General features: G+C 38.7%; 1 protein-coding gene across 2 annotated transcripts in view; it reads left to right on the plus strand.

Moving 5' to 3' along the window:
• map1ab (microtubule-associated protein 1Ab) overlaps positions 1-12,566 on the plus strand; it is a 72,211-nt gene that overhangs the window by 38,701 nt on the left and 20,944 nt on the right. The gene's annotated exons all lie outside the window — the stretch shown is intronic.

Here is a 12,566-nt window from a genome sequence, read left to right on the forward strand (position 1 = left end):
GACAACCAGTTTAAAATCATTGTAGATCTCTCCTGACACCGCAAGACCTCAGCTATGAAAACAAGGAGTGTCCTTTAAAAAGCGTGTCGGGATAGGGAACGTGGTGATGCAGAAAAAAATCTGTCAGCGCTCTCTATTGAAAAATAGGCTATAAGAAAGTTTGCAGCGCGCACCGCTTATTCAGTGTTTGAGCAAAATTGTGGGAGAATTTTTCACGAGCTTTACAGGGAGCAAGTCCTCTGTGTCCCTGTGTTGTGTTGTCATCTTTCAATACTTTAAACCAAGACACAAAGGAGGACATCAGTATTATTTCTCCTTATTTGTCGATGAAAAAAAATGTTTCTTTTCATGCAGGTCTCACTTGCATAAACCAGAGGGACAAAGGGTCTAAATTACATTTGGAAAACACGATTTAAACCCTCAAACAGTCTTTGATTAGGAGGTCACTTTGCGTCAGTACAGGAACTTTGGGGCAGTGGACTGCAGGAGTTAAACTTCTGATTGGTCCGTTACATTTCAGCATTATATGTCAGGCATCAGTTATTTATGATTCCAACTTCTGCAGTCTGAGCAGATTTGTTTTTAAATGTATAAAATGTGATGATGTTTGTCCTCTGCGGGCTTCCGTAGACACGTATGAAAGTCGGACATAGTAGTAGGACACAGCTAAAAGAGATAAAACATACCCCCCCAAAAAATAGTTATTATATTGATAAGATATACAAACTATGCCAGACAGGCTTATTAATGACAAACAATGCAGACACATGACTTTGTTCTACATACAGTCTGAAGACAAAGGCCCATTACTGCAGGTATTTATACCCTCAGACAGAGAGCGTAGATGTTTGTGCTGGCCTGAAAAAGATGCTCTGACACATTTAAGTGTGATGTTTTGTGATGTTTTGGCAGCAGGAACTAGTGTGTGTGTGTGTGAGTGTGTGTAGTGTTTAAACTGCTTTCAGTGCCTCTTTAGGCCCTCAGACGGGGGGAGGAGGGGGAGTTGCAGGGGGTAAAAGTGATGTCATGGCTGGCACGCTGTGGACTGGACTCTAAGAGACGGTGACTCTTTGCCAATTTTCCCCCGCTGGCCTTTCCTCAGCAGCGCTCAGTGCCTCTCATTCTCTGCTGTGCTCAGGGTGGTCAGTCTGACTGTCCGTCTGTTTGTTTGTTGTCTTGCTGTCGCTCAGAACAGGCGACACTGCAGCACACATGTTCAGGATATTTTCATTGATATTTTTCACACATGTTTTGTTTAGACATCAGTGTTGAAATTCAAAATAAAAGCATGAAACATGTTGTTATAGATGTATATACATTCATGGATTTGTAGTTTTAGCTGGAAAAAAATACACATATTCATATATTCTCATATAAACTAAAAATGACCATTATTGGTCAAAATATTGACTGGTATGTTTCATAGTGTGTTTAAGTTTGGATCCCAGAAGGATGAGCTGTGTGTTAGGACCATAGACTGTAAATATGACTTATTTATGAGGACACAGTATCCTATCACATAATCTGTTCCACCTGGACCACACTTCACTAAACATCCATAAATTCTACCCTTTCCATTATAACTACATTTCAATTGTTCAGGAATTTCTACTGCATTACTTAAATAACGTTTTTGTGGCTTAAAATAATAGAAATGCATTTTTAAAAGGCTTGTTGTCAACAGTCATGTTCAAAACAACAATGTTGCAGCATTACTGGCTCTCTGAGGTTGATATACAAAAGGGATATTTGTGGTATGAAATCAAATGTCATAAAATGTATTCCTGTGTAATCTTCTGAGATAATATACTTAATACTTTATATGCTGATCAGTAATAATAATGGGCTTTTAATCAGTCCACACATGACGTGGCCAACTTAGCATTGCATTAACTGTTTTTTTTTAAAATTCCTATGGGTCTTTAGTTTGAAAATATACAAACATAAATACTTTATTTTTATTGCATGAAAACGTTACATTCGGTTATTAAAGAATGACGTAATTTCAGGAGAATGTTATGGACAGGATAATTCTAAGACACTATTCACATGAGTGCATTTGTGCAGGTGCCAGTGGGGTGTGTGTATGTGTAAGTGTGTGTGTGTGTGTGTATGTGTGTGTGTGTGTGTGTGTGTGTGTGTGGTGAGAGCTGTTGTACATCACCATGGCAGTCTGCAGCAACAAAGACTGAATGACAGACTTGCAAAAGGAGCTCAGAGGCCCTTTAAGGAGCAGACTGGGATAGCTTCTGTTTTAGAAGCTGAACTATCTGTGACTGTGTCCTTAAAATACTCTGATACAAACACTAAAAAATCCTTCTTCTTCTTCTTCTTCTTCTTCTTGTTTGGGAAACATGCTAATACTACAGCTGTGTACTAAGGTGAAAAGTTCCCCTCAAAGTTCGAGAAGCACTTTGCCATCAGTCTGCCCAAATTATTTTCTCTCATGTGTTTATACATGTAGTAATGACTCATGTGCTGTCAATGAGTCTCTTCAGAAAACAATTTTATTTTATAAAGGTTTTCAAGTAAATGGTTTGATAGTGAAAGAAAATTGAGTTTTAAGGTACATGTAACAACAATATGAAATCTTTCCACCTTCAAAGGCCAATTTAATAGTACTATAAAGCTCAACAGTGACCGCCCACTTTTTCCTGCAGCTGTGGAAGTACATTTTCCCATTCAAATCCTCCATTGATTTAAAAAAAAAAAAAAAAAAAAAAAAACTTTAATCAAGAGATTGAAGCCATTTCAAGATAAAAAAAAAATCATGTCACACTCAGGTAGCTCGTGGTACTTTGGATGGTTATGAGGTGCAGGTTTATGACTCACAGTTTGACTGAAGCCTAGCAATTTAACCCAAGTTACCACCATGCTGGCAGAGATAACAAAACATCTATACCAGTAGTAAGAATCCAACAGGAAGATAAGCTCTGATAAATCTTCCCCCTGATGGTTCTGTGTGCTCGTGTAATCTGTGGCTGACAACAGAGACTGAACATATTACATTAAGATAAGGTAAACTTGAAGTGATTCCTGTCGGGATATTTACAGAGATTGGGTTCATAATCTCTCATATTAACAACATTTTATTCCTGATTCTAAGGGACATCACAGCGTAGGATCTACTGCTTCACATATGAAAGTTAAGAGAAATATGTTAAATGGAGTTCTTCCTTTTTCGCCTCATTTTTAACTTAGCTTAACATTGTTTGTAAGGTTTCCATTGGCCTTAAATGGTTAGACAAACATGTCTATCTTATTATTATCATTAGTCTGTTTGGTATTTAGATCAGCTCATATGTTGCATTATTTTTAAAGGTCACATGTTGTACAAAATACACTTCTATACGTTTTTTCTAACACTAATATGTCTCCAGTCTTTCTACAAAACCCCCAATTAAGAGAAAAATCCATCCTCTCTATTCCTTGTCTGCTTTACTTTTTAGAAAATGTTTGCTCAAACAGGCCATTTGGAGATTTTTCCTTTGTGACATCACAAAGGGTAGTAACCCCTCCCCCTGATGGGTGACACTACTTCATCAAAATGTTTGCTCTTTCCTCTGAGTCTGCCTTCTCACTGCAAAACTGCCAGACTACAAACACAGCTCATTTACATTTAAAGCTACAGACACAGAAACAGCCTGTTTGCAACAGGACTGAAATATAGGGGTTTATAGACATGATCAAATACCATGTTCTGAACTGTGAGGAGAAACCTATGAAATCAACAAATCTCATCCCATTGATCAAGTTTGAAACAATACCTATCAGTTCTTTAGACTTACACCTGCTGACTGAACAGATGCTTTAACTCAATCAGTGCTGCCAAATCACTGGACCAGGATTAGCAACTAAGAACTAAGACTCTGGCTTCCTGCTGTTGACAGTGATTGTGGTCCACAGGGCTACTTTGTGTCCTGGGGGAGGCGGTTACTTCTTGGTAAAAGTCCTTCTAAAGTTAAAATAATCTACACCTGGTGAGTTAAATCTAGTGGCTGTGATAGTTATAATAAGACTGGTAAGTATTTATTTACAGTAAACAGCAGTTAGTGAAGGTGACATACATAGTTCACTTGGACTAGATTCAATATTAAACAGCATGACCTTATCAGCTATAATTAATCAGTCTATTTGTGTATTTTCAGTTTATTTGTAGCCTGACTCTGAGTACTATCAACCAATTAGTTACAGACAGATGACAGATATGGGTGTATGCTAAAAAGAAGTCTGTATACAGTAGAAAGCAGGAGAAGGACTAACACAATCTGCTGTAAGTGCATCCTGGGTCACATCCACTGAAATCTAAAGGAGATTTACTGGTTAAGATAAACAGGTATCTATGTGAAAGTGTGACTGACAATGTGGTCGAAGTCAAAAAAATGTCAATCGCAACAAATCTTCTTAATGCTGTTTCAGGCCAAGCTAATGTTTTTTTTCTGAAATTACCAACCAAACCATTCAGCAAATAATCGCTGAAAAATATTTTTCTGCTGCTCTTAAGGACAGAGCTGAAAAGCTTGAACGTTTACTTTTTACAAATCTATATCACGGTTGTCTTACATGGTAAATTAATGACCTGTTGATTTCCAGTAAATCACAAATGAATCTGTTTATTTGGGCTCATATCACTTACGTAAACCAGAGTGAAGCCTCTGTGTGATTTACTATTTACACTTTACTGAGACTCACCAGAGACAGATGAACAGGTGCTACTACAGAAGATAATGATCTGAATAAAGAACACGTTTATTATCGTAGTAAGGTAATAGCCTATGGGTTCAGAGATTGTGGATTGGGTTATTGTGGAATTGATAAACATATGAACAGAAAATCCACAAGTCGTTTTTGATGTTAGTAAAATAGAGCTCTGCACGCTGATGAAGTGATTAAGACAGAAAGATGGTTAAACTTTAAGATCTCATCCTAGACTTCACTGATGGGTTAAGATTTTATGCAAGGATTGCACGCTCCTCGCGGGAGAATGGGAATACAACTTCTGTGCTCCAGTATTTTGCATTCACACGTAAAATGCTGTGTTGGCATATTATGCAAAGACCAGCGTCTTTAATTTTCCAGCCAACTTCACTGCACTTTGTCTAAACTCAGGCAATGATTTGAGTCTGATGGAAAAAAAACAGTTCACATTACGCAAATGAGATTAAGGAGAGCATGATAACTTTTCAATGTTGGCTTCAATCAAACTCATTAGATCCTATGTATATATGGAGATGAAGCCTGAGGCATCAGATCAGCTTCATTAACTCCTTTATTATCCAACTGAATTTCTCTCAACAAAAACAAAGCTCGAGCTGAAGCTTTATGATGTTTGGTCAACCTTAGTAATACAGCAGACTATTGCTGTTATATTAATGTTTGTGTGTAAAGGGCGAGCATTAACAGTACTCAATACTTTTAACATTTTCCACCTTGTGGAAAATAAACTACTTCTATTTACATATTGAGACAAAATGGTTTGGTTAAAGAAGTTTGGTGGCCTTTAGGCCAACTTGTTTTTGTATCTTTGTTTTGAGTTTGAGATGCTGCTACTGTAGCAGTTTCCAACTAAAATATTTACCTTCAACAAAGAAAGCCAAGCCAAAGGCTTTACCCACCAGCTCCAGGAATTAAAAAATATATATCTACTGATCTGGATCTACAAAGACTGTGTTAGGTGTGATTATGTGACCCACACCAAGCACAGGCAAAGATGGTCCTTAGATAAACATGATCATCCTTCAGCTCGCAGTCAGTGACTTTGAATCAGTCCCGTTAGATGCTGTGAACATGTTTGGTTTGGTGTTCTCAATCTGCGGAGGATGTCGGCTTCTGGATTTGGTTTGGAGTTGTTGTCTGTTTACTGACATGGTGATGCTCAACCCTCACTTCAGTTTTTCCCTGAAGTGTTTGTCTTGTCACTGAACTAGCAGCGACGTAAGGGTGTGAAATGTTTTGTGATACGTGCTAAATCCTTGAGATATGAAAACTCTGCTTGGTGTCACAAAAGCTCAGCCACATACGGGAGCCCTACAGGGACACTTCTGTTCGTCCTACTCATACTGTCTGAATCTCATCATCATCCACTTCTTTTCACTTAAATTTGGATTTTTATTTTATTTTTTAAGTACAATGTTCTCTTGTTAAAAAACAACAACTCCCTATCAAAAATTAAGATCAGTTAAGTTTGAATGATTTCTTTATTTGTTTCCTTTCTACTCAGAGAAATGAAAATAATCCAACACAGACATGAACATCTTTGCATTAAGTAAACAATCAATATTTTCATTGTGATTAAATGTTGTACCTTTTAGCATTCTGTGGCGCTAAGCTACTAGTGGAGCTACGTCAATAGATGGCACCATGTTTTTATCCTTGAAGTTTAGTTTGAGCAGTGCTTCTGCCTGTAACCGAACTCCTACTTTCCTTTTTTCTAGGATTCTTTTTTCTTCATGTATGATAAATAAGTAGCTGTGTAACCGGGCTTTGTAAGGGGGATGTGTAGTTTGTAACCAAAAGAAGAAGATTGTGAAAACCAACATGTGGTTGTGTAGAGTCTTGCCAAACGACACATCAGACATGTGGCTGCAGGAGCTGGGGATTGAACCCCCAACCTTCTAGTTAAGAGACAACGGACTCGGCCACTAATCCACAGCCATCCCATACATCTGGTGTTTAAGCATGCATGACTGCATGTTGAGGAACTGACTAAATAATCGCTGTAGCTGCCCGCTCTGTGTTTTTCATGTCTTTGTAGGCTGAACAAACTGCATTACAGCAATGTTGAATGCTTTGACCTTGTTTCATGAGTGTGTTGCTTTTTAGCACAATACCATCCACCCTCATACTCATTGGTTTTATATTTAGAACAGGAAGCAGAACCTTCTGTCTGGTGTTACATCACAATTCTGACTTTTTACGTTTGAAAGAGGAGCTGGCCTTGGTGCTGATTCACATTCAGCTCCAACTCACCACCATCTTGTTCAAATAAGATACAAAAGACAGATTGTTATGGTGTAGTGACATAGCTAGTGATTAAAAACGTAAAGTTTGTTCTCTGTATTGCTTGATCAGAGCAGAACAACTTCCAGAGCTCGAGAACACAGTTACTAAACAGAGTCTTCTTTGAAGGAGCTCCTGCTTGAAATGTTTTACCTGTCATCTTTTTGTTCTTCACACGCTCTCACCATCCCTCATACCACCTTAAATGTAGAACATGCTATCTGGAGCAGTGCAGTGGCTGGGCCTCGGTCGATCAGTGCTCCGTTTTAGCCGCCTTTAAACAGAGCGTTCTCGTTTGGGGAGTTCAGATGTGGATATTTATATCAAACAGGTCAGCTGAGAAAAGAAATGAGCAGAAACGCTGAGCTCCGTCTGACAAATGACCTTCGTCCTCCGGGGCGTTGATGTTGCGAACAGAGTCATGTCAGGACGAAGAGGCGGAGTGAAGAGTTGACTTCTTAAGATATCTTTGTTTGCAGACATAAACAGAGATCGTGTCATCTGGCGTCCTCTCTGCCATGAGGGTTATTTGGAACATGGAAAATGGAACATGGAGATATGTCATCCAATAACGCAGGAAGCACAGCTGGATAACAGACTACTTCCTGTCTCATTAGACTGCTGGAAGTTTTAGAAATGTACTTTTTTTTTCTTACCAGACAGAAAATACAGGTCGAGCTTCAGATAAAACACATTCATCCTAGTTTACAGAAAAAAAGGTCTTAAGGCTACACATGATCCCTTTAACTTCTCTGAAATGAAATTTTCTGAGAAATTTGTATTTTTCAGTCCCACATACATCGTCCTGTCAGTCACTGAAGCAAAGTGAATAAAAATAGTTTGCGATTATTGTTCTGCCTGAAGTTGTAAAAAAAAAGGGTTCCAAGACAGATATACAAGATGTTTTAGGAAAATAATTAGCCTTAAAAAAATTCTTTTCAAATGGGAAAAATTTCAATTCAATTTTAAAGTGCAAATTCTGATAAATCTAAAAAAGTCTAGAGACTCTTTTCGAAGAAATATCAGAGCCCAACAAACATATTACTCTTGCTAGGCTCGACCGATATGGGATTTTCGGTGCTAATATCAGTAATTGCATAATTAGGCTTCATCAGGGACATGGCTGACCTCTTTGTATGTTTCATGCAGATGGGTCAGTTAAGTTGAGCATTTTCTAAATGGCAGCTGTCATTGTCTTCATATTGGCTCGCAAGAATCCTATGAGTGACATCACTGACACATGCACTGACACTGACAAATCCAAAAATATATTAATTATTTAACCCATTTATCCCATTATTGGGAATATAATTCTTTATTCTGTTTCCACTTATCCTGATGTTTTTGAAGCGCTGCATTAAAGGTTTTGAATTCACTGACACATTTTAAATTTCCACAAAATTGAGTTTCTTCTCTTTGAATCCCGTAGTCAGTTTTGGCCTCTGTGGACTCGATGAACCGCAGAAATGTGTCACAATCAGATGCTAATGGCATGCTAATGATATGCGAGACTTTGATGTTTTTAAGTCACAGGCACTTTAATAAGCTGGAGAACCAACTGATATGATAAGAAGCTTCGAACATTTAAGATTGATTCAGCAGGCTGTAAACCCTGAGCAATAATGACATGCAAAATTACAAATTATTAGCCAATGTGAACATTTTCAGACACCTCTGTTTTTCAACGAGTAGTGCATGAGATTCTCAAAATGCCTTTTGGCTGCAAGTCACTGATGCTGTCTCTCTGTCTCTGCTGCCTGTGATGCCAGGGGGATGAATAGACAAGGGCAACTTGGCTGAACATCGCACTCTTCAAAAGGCCTGTTTAAACAAACACATTTAAGCTGAGAAACAGACGCTGAGCTGCCCGAGGAGGCTTTAACTTCACACTGTTTCTATCTCTGTGGATGCAATGAGACGCTGTGGGCTGACTCCCATCACTGGGGTTGTTGTTTTCCACAAACAGATCCGTTATTTATTGCTATTTAAGAGTACGGGGTAAAGGACGGGTTTGATGATAGATGGTGGCAAAAACACCTTTACCTTTCCTCTGTTCTGCTGCTGTAGACTTTCCTTAAACTATGTCTACTTTTAACTTCTCTTTAAAACATAAGTATTACATTTCTATTTTCACATCATCATGGGTTCTAGGAGGATACACACTCAAAAAAACCTGTTTGTGTGTGAATAATGTAGGAGGTGGAGACGTCTTTAATCAAGGCGTGTCTGAGGCTCTGCACAGAGAAGTCGATCCCCACCTTGACACAAGTCATTGAAAACACCATCAGTCTCTCTCGAGTGACAGCTCTGTTAAGTCTGAGCACATTCATCATTTCTGTTAGTGAGGAACCTGTCAAAGCTGGTACATAAATTTGACATTTAAATGGCACATAAAGATAGCTATGTGTAATGTGAGCTTGTTAAGCAAAGTTATGATACCAAGAATTTTAGAGTTTCTTTTGTCTTTTGGTGTCTATGTTTTTCTGCGTTCATTTTTTTAAACTTCATTTTATGTTTGGCAACTTTCTTTTGCTGGCACTCGGTTTATGTTTCGTTTTCATCAACTGGCAGTGATTGTAACCTTAGCAATGAAGTAGCTTATAGCTACCATGAGTTCAGCTCAGTCCATGGTAGAAGAAAAAAACTCTTTAAAATAAAATGAAACATTAGGAGGACAGACTTCATGAGCAAGTGTTATCAATGTTCGTGAAAGTAATTTCACTGCCAGCAGGGGGAGATAAAAAATTTTACTCTGCTGGTTTTTGGGAGATCACTGTTTCGATGGATTTTTTGATGAAAAAGTACAATAACATTTTTTCATTGTACTTTTGTACACATGTTGTGATAAACTCACTGTATTGGTACCAGACAAACAGAGAAATAAACTTAGCAACTAGCAGGTCTACAGAGTACAAAGACAACAATGGAGAGAGACAAACAGAGCTAAAAGGAAATCAGAAATAGACTCCAAATAATACAACCTGGAAGCATGTGGTATCTTCTGTCGTCCATAATATCTTTAGGCGACCACATTGTGTTAGCTGCTTTAAGTGTGCAAACATATCAATTGTCTCATTTTGGTTTGTTTCTGAAGGAATACGAGTTTTTATGGAGACCTGCGATAAGTTCAAGTTTTCCATGTCTTTTTATGAATATGTTGGACTGGATGCTGGATGTGTCATGAAGGCACAGTGGAATGTGTAAGGTACCCTGTCCCTAATAGTAACACAAACACAGGATGTGATAAAAACACCCACAACTGACAAAGAAGCAACTCTTTTTTTCAACACCGTCGTCTTCGCCAAAAGATCCTGAAAAAGTGATAAAACATAACGTCAAAATGTAAACATTCATCTCTCCTCAGTAGGAGGGATGAATCACTCCGCTCTCTAACCTTCACCTTCAAACAGCCTGAAATCCTCGGTTGACTTTTTAGTTTACACATCCGGTGTTCTCTCAGCTCAGACTATTATTAACAGACTGTTAACACTCAGCCAGGGCAATCAGACCGTCTTTTATCAGAAGTTCAGGTCAAAACAGGGACACATCGAGGAGGTGGAGGATCACACTGCTTTCACAAAAAGAAACTAAACAAATACTTCTGCCTACATTACAAACTTTTATACAAGCCATAGGATGTTTTTTAGAAAATGCCCCAATGATTGTGTCTTTAGAAACTTTAATTTGCCTTTTTTTTTTAACTTAGAAGTCAAATAATCTATAGTGTCTGAAGTGCTTAAAATATCTGAAACAAGAGATGGGACTAATCTGATCAAGTATCGACATCTGGTCCATTATTGATGGGCACCAATCCAAGTCACAGATCAAGAAGGATTGTTGGGCACATAAAACATTCTCAGCTCATCAGACTGACCTGTAAAAAGTGTCCACAAATCGTCTCCATGACAACGTTCAGATGAGATGGAACAGCTCCTTCTGCTGTTTTTACGATCAGAGGAAAAATTCATACACTTCAGTTTGAAAGATTTAATTTGAAAACCTGACAGTAGTTGCTGCTTCCTGTTTGTATGTGAAACCAGCACAATGCAATGCTTGGTTTCAGTTGTGCTTCTAAAAAATGTAATATACAGTGTAAGACAGTAACTGGTTTGATGTTACAATTACAGTCTATAGGAAGAAACTCTTCCTGGTTGTTTTTTTTTTGTAAAAGGCTTCAAGGTGCCTGCAAGAGGGGAGACATTGTTTTAAGTTGTGTCTATGTTGTGATGGGTTAAAGTAGTGATGTTTACCGCCTGTTCCTGGGTAAAAATGACATTTTAAACTGTCTCTGTTCTTGTTAATTAGCTGTTTCTTGCTGTTACAGTGAACATGATTGGAGCAGCCTATAGTAGCACTGACAGTCCCTTCAGACGTTCTGCATTGTTAAATGTTCTCTGGACCCGCGAGAGAAAGAGCAGTGTTTCATACCGACTTAGAGTGCCTTTGTTGTAGTAGTATCATGTTGTGCCAGTCTGCAGTGTCAGCGAGCATTCATCCTGCAGGCAGCCATCAGCAGCAGCAGCAGCTAATGCATTCTCTCCACGTCTCTTGTCTTTCACCTGGGAAAAGCACATCAGCAGGTCAAAAGGACGTGCTGTCTCCCTGGGCTTCAGTCTTCTGGAGGTGGATTTACAGATTCAGGCAGCTGTTCTGCTGTCTGTAGCGTTGATGTTGCCTCAGAGTTGTGCATTTTCTCTCCTCGACATCGAAAGTATCAAAGCAAACTTGCAAATCATCGCTCACCCTCGCAGCTTAGTCATGGTGCTGTGAAACTGAACGCGTCTGTGGGCAGATCTGCTGAAGTGTTAGAACTCTTCCTGATTGCAGCAGCAGCATGTTTGTTTGAACAGTGGAATTGGTATCATCCGGTATCATCGTTCTCCGACCATCAACAAAATAATCTCCTCATCATCACCTCTCATGCTCAATGCAGGGGTCAGTGAAATAGAAATGTAATTTTAATCTCGAAGGAGGTCCTGCACTGTCTGCAAGGGAGGAAAAAACATATGGCCGTCAGTGTGTTGCTACATCAACAAATCCTCCAGTTTGCCTCAAGCATCCAATCTGGATGTTTTGTGGATTTTATCCTTCAAACCAGATTCATGAAATGTCCCCTCGTGTTGTGTTTTTTTGTCGTAAAATCTACTTAAATTGTTAATGTGTTCACTTTTTCTTAGCATCCATGGGACTATTTCATTTTTATTCTTGCACTATCGCTAAATTGGACCTTCTTGCTTCTCAATTACTGAATTTATGTGCCACTTGTCCTATTATCTGCTCAGCTATCGTCAGAGCTCTCAAACAGAAGCCAAAGTGGGGTTCAGTCCATCTCTCTGGTCCATCTTTATGTTGGTACCAGAATTAGCGTAGAATTAGCTTTCTTATCAAGTTGATTTATGAATCTGAGCTCTCGATGATCCTTCTTTTTATGTTCATGTTGTCAGTCCTCCATACATCACAGTAACTGAAAACTGGAAATCATTGACATCAGAGGTTTTCATTGAAAACACTTGTTGACAGCCCTGATCCTCCAAAAAAAACCAGCAGCGCTGCAAACTCAGGGGATT

This window comes from Symphodus melops (assembly GCF_947650265.1).
Source record: "Symphodus melops genome assembly, chromosome: 6".
NCBI lineage: Eukaryota > Metazoa > Chordata > Actinopteri > Labriformes > Labridae > Symphodus > Symphodus melops.